Below are 18,914 nucleotides of genomic sequence, written 5' to 3' on the forward strand. Positions count from 1 at the left end.
AATGGACCAATTTGGGCTTCAGTGAGCCCAATTGCTTGCAGACTAAAGAAAAGGGACCAACTTTCGTATTGCTGTTTGGGCTTCAATGCGCCCAATTTTATTGTGTATATATATCTGGGTTCCTGTTGATTCTCGAAAAAAAAAACTAAAAAAATCTGGGTTACTGTCCCTCAAAAAGAAAACTGGGTTCCTTGGAAATGACAATATTCCGGGGAGCACAAGCAGTTATCAAGTATTGGCGCGTTAACAAACGTAGCAGTTGGAAGCCGTATGAGAAGAAGAGAGGCGACGACAACTGGGGGGGGGGGGGGGGGGGTCATATCCTTCCAGGCATGTTTAAAAGTTTTCAAGTACGATTTTTATGGTATTTTATGTTCTTGCGGAGGGTGCAATACCGGTGAGAATAAAGTTACTTAGTTTTTTCTATTGTGATGATGCCTTATCAGGTAGTATCACAGCTAGAGATGTCTTTCCTACGCAGGTCTGATCTTGCGGAAGTTGGATTTATGTCTTCGCAGATGCGTTCACACAGATTTGTGTTAGTGTCTGCTGCTTTTGTTTGTATGATCTCTTGTGGTTTGGTGTGCTTATCTGACATCTTGGTAAAGAGTTTGTGGTTCGACGACCTATATTACTAGGGGTTGTCCCCGGACCAAGAACGTTCCACACTCACAACTTCCCATATTTTTAGACGTAGGGCAGCTCATAGAGCTTCAGAAACCTTTTAAGGTAGTTAAGTTTATGCAGGTATACGGATGGCAGTGCCACGACTTCAGACTAACCGCATTATCTTTGTTGAAGCTTGGGTAGTAATTCATGTTGCAAGGATTGTCACCACAAAGAATAAAGCCATCAAGAGATTTCATTGTAATTCTTAGAAACATGAGCCATTATGTAATTTTTTGGGTCTATGATCCAAAGCATCTGTACCCATAATGGTTGCCGAGTTTGAATAAAATTACACGTGACTCTAAAAAAGGGCATGCGCTCAGTGGGCCGGTCCATGCTTCTTCTTTTTTTCTTAAAGATTTTCTAATTTTAGAGAAAACATGACATATATTTATTTTTAATTGTTTTTCAAAAAACTGAAAAATTCTTTAAAACATTTTTTAAATGTGATTTTTTTTCTGAAAACCCAAACATTTGTAGATTTTTTGAAATTCTAAATTCCAAATTTTTGATTTTTTTTTCTTTGAAAATAATAAATAAACCTTTTTTACAATCAAATAGTAAGTAAAACTAAAAGGCCGGTAAGGGAAAAATAGAACAAAGAAAACCAAAGAACAACCCAGACCAAAATCATTTAGAAGGTTCCTCGCGAAAATCCTGGCTAAATAGGCGGGCCCGTTAAGTTGCTTGGTCTTTAGCTCTGCGCGATTAGCGAAATGGCCCGATCACTCAGTTGCTTGGTCTTTCGCGAAGCCCGAGTGGGCTTCGCCCGCTTTTGGGAAGATTTCACATGTTTTTTTTGGGTTTTTATTGGTTTCATCAATTTCTATGTTTGTTTTTCGGGTTTTATTTTCATTATGTATTCCTTGTCTTAGTTTTCCCTTTTATCTTTTCAATTACATGTCAAATTTTAAAATATATGTTGTACATTTTTAGTAGACAAGTTGAACATGTTTCAGATATACATCAAACATTTTCCAAATATACAATGAGTGTTTATCCGAATACATGCCAAACATTTTTTAAATGGTCACTGAACATTTTTTAATACACAATGAACATTTTAAAACACATAATGAATTTTTTTGGTGAGATTTGCTAACATTTCGTAAGTGTGTATGAACATTTGATTTAAATGTAACAATTTTGTTATGTGTGATGAACATTTCGAACGCAATTTTTTAAATGTCACAAACAATTGCTTGGATGGTGCAATCATATTTGACAAATTATGTGAGCAATGTTTTACATTTTCATGAACATACATAGAAAATGTCAAGACCATATTTTAAAACGGGCGGACATTTTAAAATGACACAAATGCTCTTTTTGAATGGTATGAGTTTTTTTAAGAAAATTGCACGAAGAAATTTTCACAAATATTTTTAAAATACTTTCATTTTTCCAAGAAAAAATATAAAAATTAAAAGGGACCACTCCTTTAAATCTATATTAAGCGACAGGGGTTTCTCTACTACCGCAAGTTCAACACCATTTCATGGTTGCATGTTGCGAGCAAGTGCGTTTGATGAGGTGTCTTTTGAATTCTGTTCTACTGAAGGCGACATGGCAGCTCATGAGGTACCTAGATTAATTTCTACATTGTCTGAATTTTGTACTTGGGTTGATGAACCTCTAGTTTACTGCTCATAAATGATGTAACCATGTTCGATAATGAATAAATTGGCCCGAGGGATTTCCTGCAAAAATAAATCAAACGATGAATAAATTAGCCCGAGAGCTTTCTCAAAAAAATAATTTATGTTTGACTTTATCGTTGCTGCAACCTGCTTATTACCCCATGTTAGCAATGTGGACTCAGCTGGATTTTGATTCGTAATGGCTTGATCTTGGTATCAAACATTGGATGCAACTTGTTGGAGGTAGAATCAGACTCCTTTCTTGCTGCTTAAGCATTGCAGAAAGATGAGAAGTCCTACATAGTCGATCATGCGTGCAATTACCGCACGGCTATGCAGTAGGGAGACGATCATGCATGCAATTACAGTTACAAAAATGCTTATGCTTTTAACTCGTAAAAAATGTGAGGAGTTTCAGTTGGGAGCGACTAAATCTCAAGTATCTAGAAAAATGATTCATGATAGTTACTCTTTTACTGTTCGTTAGACCTGCATCCAGCGGTTTGGAAGTAGTCTTGCTCTTAACCAACTTCTTCATGAAGCCACAATCCTATCCAAGGGCGGAGCCAGGATTTAGGCATGACGGGGGCGAAGAAGATAATCATAGCTAAAGAGAAGGAAAAGGTCCAATATGGACTGGACTTTGGCACATTCATGCGTCCTTGCCCATGTCCATGTAAGTCAATATGAATATCGCTAGCAAATTGAACTGTGGGGAGCCGGTGGCAGCACAAAAGTCCATTCCATGTGTTTTGTCCATATTTTCCCTGTTATGTTAATTCCCAATGCAACATTGATATGAAATCATAACAATATATGTTGACTATTAAAAAAGTACTATATTTCTCCTAGAAGAAATTTAGATCTATGGTTGTGAATAAGATCAAACCAAATTAGTTTTTCTTGTATTTTATGTCGAATATAGATTAATCTGTTGAAACTGAAATAATACAATCACACTAGTGGACTATAATCCATAGGGGGAAAATCGTACTGGTAAAGTTGTAATTCAGAAAATCACATCGAATCTAATTAGAAAAGGCAAATCCAGTCAGAAATTAATCAATCCATTGCACGTTTATGCAAACAAACTAATTAACCAGACCACTATAGTTTCCAGTTCATGGAAAATCATGCTAGTAGAATGTAATCCATGGAAAACACTAATTACTAGTGTACCTTCAGGAATGAAGAACAGATGAGATCCACGAAGTTGAAGTTGGAGCGAAGGCAGGATTAAATAGAGGCTGGACGCCATGGGTAGCAAGCAAGAAAGCGATCTGTCAGTACTCGGTAAGATCGGTTAGGCGACAACGGCGGCTAGGTCTTTGCGTGAAGCGGTGAAGGTCCAGACCCTAGCGAGCGTCTTAGATTTTTGTAACGCCACGGTGGCCTCAATGGCCTGAACATGGGCTGAATTAGTGGGCCTTTGTATGTACAGTATAAAATAGAATTAGGATTGGGCTTAATGAAGTGATTAATTAACAGCTACGGAGATTAGCACGCTACGCATTGGTTGGGGGGGGGGGGGGGGGGGCCTCCCCCCCGTCTCCGCCCCTGATCCTATCTAGCCCTTGCATAACCTTCGACCCGCTCGCCCCATCCGCCCGCCCCCACCGACTCACCGCTTCACACTGTAAACCCTCTGCCCTCATGTTCCGACGCCGACAGCCTCCACACCCGCACGAGTCAATCTGCTTCCTCGCCTCTACCTCAGACGTCGTAGCTCGCTATTGCTCCAAGCGTTTTCCCCGTTTTCGGCAAGGTCCTGGCTCGGCCTCGTTGGAATCGACTCACGTCACTGTGCTCCTCACGCCGCCCTCACCTTCGGCCTCCGGCGAGGCAGAAAATTGACTGACATGCGAAAATGTTTCAGGCACATGCATATTAGCAAATTCGGTTAAAATCTGAGGGAAATGGATGGAGAAAATGTAAGCAGTTCCATTAGGTACGTGCACTATGCAATTTTGGCTACCACGAGCAGCGCACGTCAATCATTGCACTTTTCTGAAAGATCTAAAAGTAAGTTGTTTGAAAGATCTCAATTATTGCACTTTGGTTTGTACTGTAACAATGAGCACAGTACGCCCCCTTTCTTGGTCTGCTGGTGATACAGAAAAATGGGTGACATCCCATCGACTCACGCAACCACCTAAACTTTCTACTACTGTTTATCGTCATGGGCGGAGTGTCTGATCTGACAGATAATGCGCATAATAAAAGAGCCAATGCAACGGAAGAAGGTCTGCATGCGTGATCCGAGCCAAGCTCGAGCAATCCACCGCGCGACTTCCCGAGAATCGACATGGTCTGTGGCGAGAGCATGCCACTGGAACGCAAGAAGGTATGCGTGATCGGAGCCGGGATGGCCGGGCTCGCCTCAGCCCGCGAGCTGCGCCGGGAGGGCCACGACGTGACGGTGCTGGAGCAGAACGCCGACGTGGGCGGGCAGTGGCTGTACGACCCGAGGGGCGACGGCGCCGACGACCCTCTCGACGCCGCGGGGCCGGTGAAGGTGCACGGCAGCTTGTACGCGTCCCTCCGCGTCATCAGCGCCCGGGAGAACATGGGCTTCACCGACTTCCACTTCGCGCCCAAGGATGGCCGCGACGGCCGCCGCTGCCCGGGCCACCGCGAGGTGCAGCTCTACCTCAAGGACTTCTGCGACGCGTTCGGGCTCATGGAGGCTGTCCGGCTCAACACGCGTGTCCTGCGCGTCGCCATGGCGGTGGCACCGACGCGGCAGTGGGCGGTGAGGTCCGTACACGAGGGTACGGAGGAGGAGGAGAGGAGGTCTTCGACGCCGTCGTCGTCGCCAACGGCCACTACTCGCAGCCGAGGCTGCCAAGCATCCAGGGCATGGAGGCGTGGAGGGGGAGGCAGATGCACAACCACCCGTACAGGCTGCCGGAGCCGTTCCGGGGCGACATGGTGGTGGTGGTGGTCGGGTGCGGGGCGAGCGACAAGGACATCGCCATGGAGGTCCGCGGGTAAGGAGGTTGTTACGCTCTCAGTTCGATTTGGGTACAGAGAGTCTCGGATTACACGAATTTTAGGAAGGTAGCTGGGGATCTAAGCCAGAAAGAAAGGGGAATCAGAGAGGGATAGCCGCCGCCGTCAGGAGTCGTCTCGTTTCTGCCGGTTTCTTCTAGTCTCTCCTCGCTGAATAAGTTTTTTTTTTTGAGGGGAAAGCCAGTTCTTTATTCATCGAATTCCACAGAAAGTGGGATAATGCTTACATCATGTGGTTGGCCAAACTACACATGACGTCCAGGTGCTAGATTAAGAGCGTATCTAGCTAGGCGGTGAGCTTCTACGTTGCTATATCGACTTTCAAAAATAAAACTACAGGAAAAAGTAGTAGAACGGGCTTTGATCTCGTGGACAATTGCGCCATGTTTGCCGTGGGAACCTTCAGCAATATCTCTCACCACCTGTTTTGCGTCTGACGTGACCACAAAACTCTGCAACAAAAGATCCTCAGCTGCACAAAGTGCCTCCCTGCATGCTATCGCCTCCAAAATCATTGGGTCATCCACTCCTTGCACCACCAGGGCTGTGCTGCCCAGGTAGTTTCCTTCGGCATCCCTACATACCACTGCTGCCGAACCACCTCGCCCTGGTCTCACGGCCGCGTCCACATGAAGCTTAGCATGGTTTGCCGGAGGAGCTCTCGGGCGAGTTCTACGCTGCAAGTTCCCCCTCCCCCCCGTCCTTGATATCCCAGCCGGTTTGCCTTCTTTAATGCTCTCGAGCTCTCCAATGAATCTGGTGGTGAATGAGAAAATTGATTGAGGACTTTGGAAAATCCCCTCGTGGATGGACTTCCTCCTTGCCGACCAAATAGCCCACAAAGTGACGGCTAGCTTGACGAAATGAGCATGTGATAATGCCTCCATTTGTGTGAAAAGCCACTGTTTGGCTTTCGGCTCGCTATTGCGCACCAGCAAATGCCCTATTTCCTCCTCTACCAACGCCCAAGTGCATCTGGAGGTAGTACACTCCAGGAGTGAATGGCGCCATGAGTCCGGTGCCCCACAAAGGCCGCATGCCACAAAGTTTGACATATGTCGGTGAGTACGGACATCCTCGGTTGGCAACGAGTGTTTTGAAAGTCTCCATAAGAACATTCTAATTTTTCCGGGCACTTGCGTTTTCCATAGAGTTTTCCACTCGTTCTGCTCGGCCGTGTTGGTAGACGAGCTAGCATTGCCGTTTAACCAAGCCTCACGGCGATTCCTTGTTGATACAAGCATGTTGTATGCCGATCTGACAGAAAATTGTCCATTTTTCTCAAAGTGCCAGCTCCATAAGTCAGTTATATTACGAGTGCACAGTGGTATACTAGTAATGACTTTCACATCCATGGGGAGGAAAGCCTCTCGGACCCTCTGTATGTTCCATGTCGCTGTAGTTGGGTCTATGATTACTGACACAAACTGAGGCAGGTTCTCTGTCATACAGCCATATGGACGTAGCATCTCATCCCTAGGTAACCAGTTTTCAGTCCAAATACTTGTATTCTGCCCATTACCGATTCTCTTTATTAGCCCTTGCTGGAGAATATCTCTTCCTTCTATTATGGCTCGCCAAATCTGACTCGGGTGGGATCCGAGGCTGGCTTCAAGAATAGTTGAACCTGGATGGTAAACGCTCCTGAGGATGCGAGCACTTAGTGAGTCTGGGTTTTGAAGCAAGCGCCACGCTTGTCTAGCCAGCATAGCCAGATTAAAGAGCTCAAAGTCTTTGAAACCCAAACCCCCCATGCCTTTTGGTTGAGTCATGTCCTTCCAAGAAACCCAATGCGGCTTACGATGACCTTCTTTACTCCCCCACCAAAATTTCCTTATGAGCATATTCAAATGTTCACACAGCCCTCTTGGTAATTTGAAACAAGACATAGAGTATACTGGCACTGCCTGAGCAACCGCCTTAACGAGAACCTCTTTTCCAGCCGTGGACAAGGACTTCTCTATCCATCCTTGAATCCTACTCCACAATCTGTCCTTCAAATATTTGAAAGCACCGTTCTTTGAGGAACCGATGTCAGAAGGCATACCCAAATATTTTTCGTTCAATGTCTCATTTGGTACATGCAAGACGCCATTTATTTCATTACGAATATTTTCTGGAACTCCTTTGCTGAAGAAGATGGATGATTTTGCATAATTAATCCGCTGGCCAGAAGCTTGACAATATATATCCAAAACTTGGTTCACCTCCATCGCACCCATACCATTCGCCTTGAAAAACAGCAGGCTGTCATCTGCAAATAGCAAGTGGTTTACCGGTGGCGCCGTGGCTGCCACTTGAATCCCACTCAAGTTTGATGACTCACTTTTTGATTGTAGGAGGCACGAAAGGCCCTCTGCTGCTAACAAGAACAAGTATGGAGACAACGGGTCCCCTTGTCGGATTCCACGAGATGGTTTAAATTCTTCTAGTTTCTTCCCATTGAACAAAACTGAAAAATTAACTGAGCTCACCAGATTCATGACAATATCCACCCACCTGGTAGTGAAACCCAGCTTCAGCATAATTGCCCGCAAGTAGGGCCATTCAACTCTGTCGTAAGCTTTCGTCATATCAAGTTTCAAGGCACATGATTGATGCTTCTTTGCCTTGTTGCGCTTCATGAAATGCAGGCATTCATATGCTGTAATGATGTTATCAGTAATGAGCCTCCCAGGCACAAAAGCAGACTGCTCCTCCGAGACTATATCCGGTAATACTACCTTAAGGCGGTTAGAAATCACCTTCGAAGCTATTTTGTATAACACATTGCACAAACTGATTGGGCGAAATTGCGACAAAAGTGTGGGATTTTTTTACCTTAGGTATAAGAACTAGGATGGTGTTATTTATGCACTCCGCCGACTCAGAGCCCTCCACAATCCTCAGAACCACTCTAGTTACCTCGTCTCCGCACACGTCCCAGTGTCGCTGGAAAAAATGTGCTGGAAATCCGTCGGGACCCAGCGCCTTAATGGGGAACATCTGGAACAAAGCTAGCTTGACTTCTTCCTGAGTATACGGGGCATTCAAGGATTCATTCATAGCTGCAGTCACCTTTACTGGAACAGTATTGAGCACATGATCCATGTCCTGCACTCCTTCAGAGGTGTATAGCTCTTTGTAGAATGAGGTTGTCAAAGCTTCCATCTCATCTTTATCATCGGTCATCTGTCCGTCCGGGCGCTGCAGATTTTTGATTTGATTCTTCCTTCGTCGTCTACTAGCTCGGAGGTGAAAGAAATAGGTATTTTTATCTCCGTGAACTAGCCACCCACTTGTGGGCTGAATAAGTAGGCTACGTCACCCACTTGTGGGCTGGGTAGCGCTCGCTGGGCCTTCTCACCCTCTCGGCTGGTTACTGGGACTGCTCGCCGATGGGTCCGTAGTCGTACTGGGTTGGGCCGTAACAGTCCCCCCTTCTTGAGAAACATCTTGTCCTCAAGCTGGAGCGTTGGGGTAGTACTGTTGTAGCTCGTCGCGGTCTTCCTATGTAGCCAGCGACGCCGGTTGGTCCGTCCACCGGACCAGCACCTGCTGAACCGTGGTCACGCTGCACGCTGCGTTGTTGCTGTCGATTGGCGAGGATCTCCACCGGTGCCGGACTTGGCACATCATCGACGGGTAAGTCGTCGAGGGCTTGCTCCGTTGGTGGTAGAGCCCGCCGCAGTTGTGAGACGTGGATGACGGGATGGATGGTGCACGTCTCGGGAAGTTTGAGCTTGTACGCCACTTGACCAACATGCTGGATTACCTGAAAGGGGCCAAAATATCTGAAAGAAAGCTTCTGGTTAGCTCTTGTCGCCAGAGAGCGCTGGATGTATGGCTAAATCTTGAGGAACACCCAGTCATCCACGTTGAAGGTTCTTGCAGACCGATGCTTGTCAGTAGACTCTTTCATTTGTTGCTGAGCGCGGAGCAGGTGTTGTCGGAGCAAAGCCTCCATCTGGGCACGATCTTGTAGCCAATCGTGCAGGTCCGGAGCAGCGCATGCCACCGGGTCCATGATGCCGAAATGCCGTGGAGCATGACCATACAAAGCTTCAAATGGAGAGATCCCCAATGCTGAATGAGGGGAAGTGTTGTACCAGAACTCTGCTAGTGCCAGCCACGAGGACCACTTGGACGGGCACGCATGCACAAAGCACCTTAGGTACGTCTCGAGGCACTGGTTCACCCGCTCAGACTGCCCATCGGTCTGCGGGTGTCGTGCCGTGCTCATGCGCAGCTTTGTGTGAGTTAGTCTGAACATCTCCTTCCACGTGGTGCTTGTAGATGTTGTTCACGAAGGCCTGAGCGACTTGAAACGCCGTGAACGGGTGGACCAAAGGAATGAAGTGTGCGTACCGTGAAAACTTGTCCACGACCACCAGGATAATGTTGTAGCGAGAGGATTGTGGCAGCCCTTCAACAAAGTCCATGGTAACGAGCTCCCATGCCTGTTTGGGCACGGGCAGTGGCTCCAACAATCCTGGGTAGCGGACACGCTCCGGCTTCGCCTGTTTGCACACTTGGCACTCCTCAACAAATAGCTTCACATGCTGCTTCATACTCGGCCAAGTGAATAGCCGACGGATGCAGAGGTATGTGGCGTTGAATCCTGAATGACCGCCAATGGCCCCGGAGTGGAGGGCTGCTAGGACTTGCTTCTGTAGCAGCACGTTGTGCCCCAGCCAGACACGCCCGTTTTGCTTGATGATGCCGTTATGTAGCTGAAACCCGTCGTGGCCGTTTGGCTCTGTAGCAAGCCGAACCAGCAGTTTCTGGGCCGCTGCATCAGTGTTGTAGCCTTGTTGCACCACCTCCAGCCAGCTAGGTACTGCCACCGTGACCACGGCCAAGTCTCCTTGTGGTGGTCCGGGGCGTCGGGACAGCGCGTCAGCCACACGGTTGTCCTCTCCTCGTTTGTATACGATTCTGTATCTCAAACTGAGCAGCTTCGCCATAATCTTCTACTGCCAAGGTGTGGCCAATCGTTGATCTTCCAAGTGTACCAAGCTACGCTGGTCCGTGTAGACGATGAACTCATCGTTCTGAAGGTACGTGCGCCAGTGCTCCACTGCCAGCAGAATGGCCAAACCCTCCTTCTCATAGGTGGACAAGGCATGGTTCTTGGGTCCCAGTGATTTGCTAAGAAACGCCACTGGGTGTTTGCCCTGGCGTAGCACCGCTCCAATGCCTCAATCTGAGGCATCCGTTTCTAGCTCGAACTGCCTCGTGAAATCAGGGAGGGCTAAAACCGGCGCCGTGACTAGCGCCGTTTTGAGCTCCTGGAATGCAGCAGCTTCGAGCTCAGTACAACGAAAGACCGTGTTTTTCTTGACCAGGTCCGTTAGTGGCCGATTGATTATGCCAAAATTCTTGACAAACTTACGATAATATCCTGCTAAGCCGAGGAACCCTCGCACCTCATTGACATTCACTAGGGTCGGCCATTTCTGAACTGCCGCCACATTTTTTTCGTCTGTGCGAACTCCATCTCCACTGATCTCGTGCCCTAGATAGGTGAGGCTGGGCCTTGCGAACGAGCACTTGCTCAGCTTGATCTTCAGCCGGTGCTCGTCGAGTAACTGAAACACTTGTCGCAGGAGCTTGATGTGTTGCTTCATCTCGGCGCTATAAACCAGGATGTCATCGATAAAAACTAGCACTCCCTTGCGATTCAGCGGTACCAACACGATGTTCATCCCCCCTTGAAAGGTAGCCGGGCCACCGGTGAGTCCATATGATAGCATCCAGAACTCGAAGTGACCATGGTGAGTTTTGAAGGCCATTTTGTGCTCATCCACCGTCCTCATGCGGATTTGATGGTACCCAGCTCACAGGTCCAGGCTAGTGAAGAGATTGGCACCCGCCAATTCATCCAGCAGTTCGTCGATGACGGGTAGCGGAAATCGATTCTTCATCGTCACAGCATTGAGGTGCCGGTAGTCCACGCAAAAGCGCCAAGTAAGATCCTTCTTTTGTACTAGTAAAACCGGTGACACGAACGGGCTGGTGCTGGGCACTATAATGCCGTGAGCTAGCATGTCAGCCACTTGTCTTTCAACTTCGTCCTTTTGTGCCGGGCTGTACTGATACGGTCGGACGTTGACTGGTCTTGCCCCAGGCAGCAGGGGTATGGTGTGGTCAAACGCGCGCTGCGGTGGCAACCTGCGCCTTGCAAGAGATCTGTAATTGCGGAAGGAACTGGCAGTTCTGTGGCCTTGATCTCTTCGTCCACCATAGCACAAAGGTGTACCACCTGCGCCACTCCGGCACGCTGCAACAGTGTGTGCAATTCCTGACTGGAGAGCTGCTGACATTGTGTTGTATCTGCCCGCGCACCTTGCAAGTGAATGTGTTCTCTAGCATGATCAAAACTCATGGTCTTCTCCCTCCAGTGCACCTTCATCGGACTATGCTGCGCCAACCAATCGATCCCGAGAATGACATCATAACTGCCCAGGGGAAGCACCTTGAGGGTGGTGGTGAAGGTGATGCCCTGAGTGCGCCACTGGCAGTCTGGCAGCTCACGATCACTGCGCATCACACCCCCCATTCGCCACCCGCACGGTCAACGAGCTCTTGGAGGCTTGCACTCCCTGCAAGTGGTCTACCAGGGGCTCACATATGAAGCTATGGGTGGAGCCCGAGTCCACCAGCATGATAACTTCATGATCCTGAACCCAGCCATGGAGGCGCATGGTGGTAGGAGATTCTGCACCCTCCACTGCCTCCTTGGAAATAACACAACAGTATGCATCTTGCTCGCTAGAGATGTCCTCGCCGTGCGCCTCTTCTCTACCCGGGGACCATGGGCGCATCGATACGCTCGCAGCGCCGCCATCCTGTTTCTGGTGGTGGCGTGTGTGCCGCCTCCATGGCGCGGCGGTCCGTACTGCACGCTTCGGAGGAGGCCGCCTGCTTGGGTGGAGCCATTGGTGGAGGTGGTGGTAGAGGCAACACCGTTCGTGGCACTACGCGCGTCACAGTGGGCACGGAATAGTGTCGCTCTTCGCGCTTGTCCTCCCGGTGCATCGTTTCCATCACCTCTTACTGTAAACAAGCAAGATCGACGGCAGTATCGAGAGATTTTGGTCGATGCAAAACTACAGCTGCTCTAATTTCCTTCTGCAACCCATTAATGAAATGAGTAATAAAGTATGATGGCTCCCATGACTCATGATGTGCCATGAGATTGTGCATGAGATGAGTAAATTTTTCAGCATACTCTGTCACTGAATCATTCTGTCGAAGCCTATTAAACTGGCGCAGGAGGGATTGAAATTCCTCTCGCCCGAATTGAACACAGACGGCCTCAACAAAGGTGTTCCAATCAGTGTAAATCAAGTGAGCCTTAGTGGATTGCAACCACGCTAGTGCCCCGTCGATGAAATACATCGCGGCGCAGCTCACCCATGTATCTGGACTAAGAGTACACACTCCAAAGTAGGCCTCACATTTCAAACGCCAAGCTCTGGAACCATCCCCGTCGAACAACGGAAAATCAAATCGAGGTGGTGGTGGAATCGGTGGTAGTTTCGGTCCCCAAAACATGAACTCTCCCCGGGCGGAAACTGAGAATTGTGCATACCCATGACCGGAGGCGCCCGCGGGGTGTGCTCCCTCGGTGACATCCCCCGGTGAGTTGTTGTCCTGCCGTGGCCAATGGGCCCGTGGCCGTCGCCACCAGGAGCTTGTAGTGGCTCCCCCACCCGAGGGAAGGACGCGTCCGTCACATGGCCTGGGATCGACGACAGGTCCGCCAGTCGGATCAGCGATGGTTGGAGAAGCAGCGGCGCTTGGTGCTGTGCCTGCGCCTGCGGAAGAAGCAACACTTGTGAAGGGCCCGTCGGCGAGGGAGCGCGCGATAGCGTGAATGAGTCCGCCGCCTTGCCCTTGTCCAACAGCTGCTGTAACACCCCAAAAATTTATTCATATTTTCATTAAGTAAAAGTTGGTCAGAAATAAATTTTTTGAGCTATTCGTTAATTTCACAGCCTTTTCCGTTTTATGTTTTACAAAATTATTCCCTCCATAGAAGATTATTTTGTAGAATGTTGTGGTCCTTGGTTGTTTTGTAAATAATTTCATTTATATCATAAACAACAGTAGGAAACATTTTCATAATAAAATTTTCCACAAATAATTCTTTTACTAGCATTTCCAATTCTTGAAATGCTTCTGTTGCACTACAAAGATTTTAAACAATTGTTTTAAAATCCCACAAAAATTATGAGAGGTCAGGTGATGCCTGTATGTCACTTTTGAGCAAAAACCTAACTATGTCCTTTGAAAATTTTGAGTGAAACATCCTCTTTTCATTTCTGCCCCATTCTTGAGTTATAACTACAACCCTCTTTTTCCTAGCTCCAATGATTCTGAAACTTTTCCATCTTGTAGTCCTTCCAACCAAAACCTTAACTCCAGAAGATCAACTCCATTGGAATCTTTTTAGTCCACCAAACATGCCTCTGAAGTTTCTGTCTAGAACTGAATTCTGGTAAAACTTGCACTAGCAAGTTTCTCATTTTGCCAAACTAACTCCTCCATCACCTCTATCATCTAAAGAGACCCCACCCTGCCAAGTTTCAAATCCATCAAAGTCCTCTAGCTTGCCCTAGCATTCTATCGAACACCTTCAGCTCATGATAGGATTTGGCAAAGTCCTCTATCATTTGGCAAAACCAGCATGTCCATTAGCTCTCTCACAACTAGGCTCATAGTACTGTTAATTTGCACTGGCATCAGAGGCTCCTAGACCACTGAAGCATTTTGTCGAGCAAGGTACGTGCACGTCTGAAGCATGTCCAGAGCACGCGTTTGGCACGCGTCGGCACCGAGCTGCTGCCGCCGCTCTGCTGCCTCCCCCTCTCATCCTGATCCTTCTCTAGATCGGCTCGACCACCTGGAAGCTCGCCGACACCCTCGCTTGCCCCTAGCGCCGTCCACCGCCATCTACGACGACCAGGACCGCCGCCCGATGAGTCCCACTCGGCCACGTCTCTGCCCAACCTGCGTGGCGCGTCCCGAGCAGCCCAGCTCCTCCCAGGAGTAACTGCGGGCTGCCACCGTCCTCACCGACCACCCTGCCGATGGCCTCACCTGCCGCCGTAATGATCGCCACCGCCGTGCTTATCCTGTGGACACCGCGTAGCCGACCCCCTCGCCCTATAAAAGCTCACCCCAGGGCTCTCTACGATACTCACCACACTCCCCTCCCCCTCTCTGATCCCCCCTCAAGCACCCAAGCGACCGGACGAGGTCATCTTCCTCGACTCCGGCCAGGGCACCCGCCACCAACTTCCGGTCGATTTCGACGCCACTAGGGCCTCCCCCTCTCCACTCTCTTCACCACTAGCCTCCTGGACCCCCCGCTGATCCACTCCCCCTTCCAATTTGGCTTGGGAGCCGCCGGAGGCAAGAGCCCACCTCTGCCCGACGGCCGCCGGCCGCTGCAAAGCTCGCCGCCGGCGACCCCGTGTCCTTCACGGGCCATGCAGCACATCGGACTGACCACCGTGACTCCCTGAGCAAGACGATGGCCTCCTCTTCCTGAACGGTGCCACCGTTCGCCGGCAAGCCTTGCCGGAGCGCCACCTCTGTTCGGCCAGAGGAGAAGACGCGGGTGGCTGACCAGTCAAACCTGACTGGTGGGGCCCTAGGGACCACTGTCAGCGACCGAAGCCACGCCGGCGTGTCCGTAAGTGGAGTCATGTTCCGTCGGAATTGCTTTCCCACTGGGAAAGCGTATTCCGGGCAATACACCTTCGACGTCATCAGCCCTCCCGCGCGGCCGAACGGCTGGGCTCGGCCCAGTTGTGCCAGACGGCTAAGTCTCGCCCAGTGCGCACTTCTGCCCTTCTCTTTTTCTTTTCCAGCAGATCTCAAATAATTCTACAGCAGTCATTTCTCATCCAAATTTGATTGTTCAAACTTCTACGTACCTGTAAATTCATTCTCTATTTTATCAAATAGGGCGAACATTTTTCCTAGGCCTGGTTTTTGCTGGATCTAGTAAATAGTCCATTTCCTTGATTATTCCAGCTTAGTAAATCCATAGGAAAATCATATGAACTCCAAATGACTTGATTTTTTTTCTGTTAGTTCTCAAATTTCATCTAGTTATTTTAGTATTTATTTCAAAAATTTCCAACTAACTTTTTAGCACTGTTTTGGATTTATGTGGTAATTAAAATATTTTGAAAATAGGAAATGGAGGGGAGATATATTTCTCAAAGTTTTTGGAGTGCACCCGATCTTTTTGCATGCTCAAGGCAAGCATCTTGAACACATGATATGGTGAATGCATAGTTGTTTGCTTGCATGTAGAATTGAGTTATGACTATGTTAAATTCATATAGAATTTTCATGGTACTAGTCATACATGCATGATCCCCCTTGATGGTGTTTATCCTTCACTTAAACATGAAGTATAAGTAAGTACGGTTGTTTTCATGTGCCATATGTGCCTGTGTTGGTCCGGGCTAATTTGCAGGAAGAATCAGTCACGAGAAAAGTGACCGTGAGACTGAAATCTCGTGGTGACGAGAATGATCAGTGAGGGTATGTTGGGACATACCAGGTAGTGACCCTGTTGGGTACTGCCAAGGAATTATGTTATGCTAACCACTGTAGGAAAAACTTAAACCTCCTGAGTTGACCGTAGATCGAGTCTTGTTCCGCTAACCCACATACTGGTTTCGTGCTACCACTTGTCCCCCGCCACAGGCAAGGTACGGTTCAGTAAGTTGTTAACCCTTTTCCCTGCACACACTGTACAGAGAGGCCACGATGAGGGTTTCCAGGTACCGACTGCAATGCCAGTCATCGGGCCATGGGGCATGGGTGTATCCTGCTGGGCCGAGAGGGGGGCACCCGTTGTAATCCGCGCATGTTAATAGTGATCCCATGCTACTCGAGACGATGGTCTCCCCGCCTTAGAGTTTCTCTTGAACGGTGCTTTGGGTGATTCTTGGCATCCAGAAAGTTAATCTGGTGTGTGCTGGTCAGGTGTGTTTTCATCCCAAAGACCGTAATCGGAATTAGTCAGCGTCTCGGTGTTGGCTAAAGAAATCCTTTACTTGTGGGTAAAGAGTACACCCTCTGCAGAGTTATATATATTCGAATAGCCATGTCCATGGTTAAGGACTACAGTCTGGGTTGGTCAAGTGTCGGTCTTAGTGCCAATCTCCAAAGGAAATAATTAAATTGATCATGATCCATTCGTAGGATGTTCATTGTCAGTACTAGTGCTATGATGTATATTGTTGTTGACCTGAGTATTATTATGGACTAACCTTTTCCTCTTTATGTGAAATCTTGAGTATCTCTTGGGATGGCTAGACTACTCGGGATACTCGTTTTGTTTTCTTTCCTGAGTATCACTTGGGATGGCTAGTCCACCTGGATACTCATGTTAATTTCTTATAAGCCCTTTATGACGCGTCGCTTCAGACACCCGACCATGGCATTTATTTTCAAGACCTCTCGAGGCGTCGCTTTTAGACACCCGTTTGGCATTTCTTTTCAAGACCTCTCGTGGCGTCGCTTGAGTTCTCGGGCAGTCCTGTCTCGCCCGATTCTCTTTTAGACACACGTTTGGCATTTCTCTTGGAACTCTTCGGGCAGTCCAACGCCCAACGTTCCGTTTCATTTCTTTGATTTACTAATAACATGACTTATTTTCTGTATGAATATTTGTCATGCCATGGTTTAATACTCAGTCAGCACATGCATATAATTTAATTCATCATGAGCATATGCATCCGGTATATCTTTTGTTCTTGATGTTTGCGAGTACATTCAAACGTACTCACTGGCTTGTCCCTGGCTATTGTCTTGGCTAGATCATGATTCAGAGAGGAGCTCTACGAAGACACCCCCGCAACCTAGGATTCGGAAATAGCAGCCATGCGAGATAGGGGTCAGCTGTTCCTGTGGGAATGGAGTTCCATCAATCTTGGAGATCCATGAGTCGCTTCCATCATCTGCCACTGGAAATCATTGTTGCACCCAATGGACCTATAAGGTCTTGTACTCAAATCCTTGTAATTGCTTGGAATTCTGTATCAAGGAAATATCCACCAGCAACAGTAATCCTGGGGCTGGTGGTGACATAAGGGTCGTTTGCTGGGAATTTATGTCCGGAAATCCGGCCACTACAACCTTGGTATCAGAGCCAGGCTGACCACTGACTAATCCTATCTTAGCCTGGTCACTATCCCTAGGTTTCCACACCGTCCATATCTTTTCTTATCCACCGTCAAGCTCATCCTATCCGATAGCCTGCACAGTGGCGAGCCTGAGGTCTTCCTTTGATCTTGTTGGCTACTCCGATCGGACTATGTGGGTGACAAGGTTGATAGAAAGTCCACTTCAGGTACTTATCAATTTCTTGGTAGATCTCTTGTGTCTTGGTCCTCCAAGAAACAAAACTCGGTATCCTTATCCACCGTCGAAGCGGAATACATTGCTGTCGGTTCATGTTGTGCTCAATTACTTTGGATGACCCAAACTCTTAAGGATTATGGGATAAATGTGAAACATGTTCCATTGCTTTGTGACAATGAAAGTGCTATTAATATCGCTCACAATCCCGTGCAACATTCTCGAACTAAGCATATTGAAGTTCGTCATCATTTCATTCGAGATCATGTTACTAAAGGTGATATTGATCTTAAGCATGTTCGTACCGATAAGCAATTGGCGGATATATTCACCAAACCGCTTGATGAGAAAGTATTTTGCCGTTTGAGAGGTGAATTGAACATCATTGATGCTTCATACTTGGAGTAGGAACTCCATGTGGATACATGCAAGGCATGAGCCTATGACTAATCCTTGACTTCTCTCTTATGATGATGATCATGTGTCTTGGATATATTTGTACCCTTGCATGCTAACCATTGTAGGTACTTGGATGAATCTAAATCCATGGGATTGCAACTCACTCACATCTTGAGCAACCTCTACATCACCAAGTCTCTACACCAAGGTGGTTGAAAACAAGAAAGCATGAAACCCTTCAACATATCCTTTGACTAATCAAATTTCATTTGGTATCAAATCATGATTGTCATTTTGGATACACAAGTGCTCTTCCTTGCAAGACTAACCCATGTAGGTAGATGAACTCAAATCCAAGGGGTGCTCCAAATCCTTGATGCGCTACATCAACCTTGAGCATCCCACGCAAGTTCAACTACATGACCAAGTTCAACACCACCACCCCAGGTATGATATTCCATCTTAGAGAAGCTTTACCCCAAGTTATGGGTCAAAGCAGCTCAACAAGATGTGAATACATCAAAATGCTTAAACGAAAAATGGTAACCCCATTTTGATCTTAAACGATGAGTATGACTTACGATCAAGTGTTCTCACTTGACTCCTCAGTCAATATACTCTAACATAGGTGACTTTGTCGCCGCCCAATTCTAGATGAAGTTATCTAGTGTTTCTCTAAGTTCTTGCATTTGTTCCTTGCATATTTGTTTGCCTTCTTTTTCAAAAAAAACTTCATCTATATTTTGTTTTCTTTTCTCTGTTTTGTTCTGCATTTCCTACATCAAATTCATTGCAAATCCTTCAGTTAATTCCTTGCAAATC

The 18,914-nt window shown here is 47.6% G+C and overlaps 1 pseudogene; it reads left to right on the plus strand.

Annotated features, from left to right (window-relative positions):
- The first annotated feature begins 4,330 nt into the window (after positions 1–4,330).
- LOC109749442 (flavin-containing monooxygenase FMO GS-OX-like 8) overlaps positions 4,331–18,914 on the plus strand; it is a 103,107-nt pseudogene continuing 88,523 nt past the window's right edge.

The sequence above is a fragment of the Aegilops tauschii genome, chromosome 6, assembly GCF_002575655.3.
Source record: "Aegilops tauschii subsp. strangulata cultivar AL8/78 chromosome 6, Aet v6.0, whole genome shotgun sequence".
Classification (NCBI taxonomy): domain Eukaryota; kingdom Viridiplantae; phylum Streptophyta; class Magnoliopsida; order Poales; family Poaceae; genus Aegilops; species Aegilops tauschii.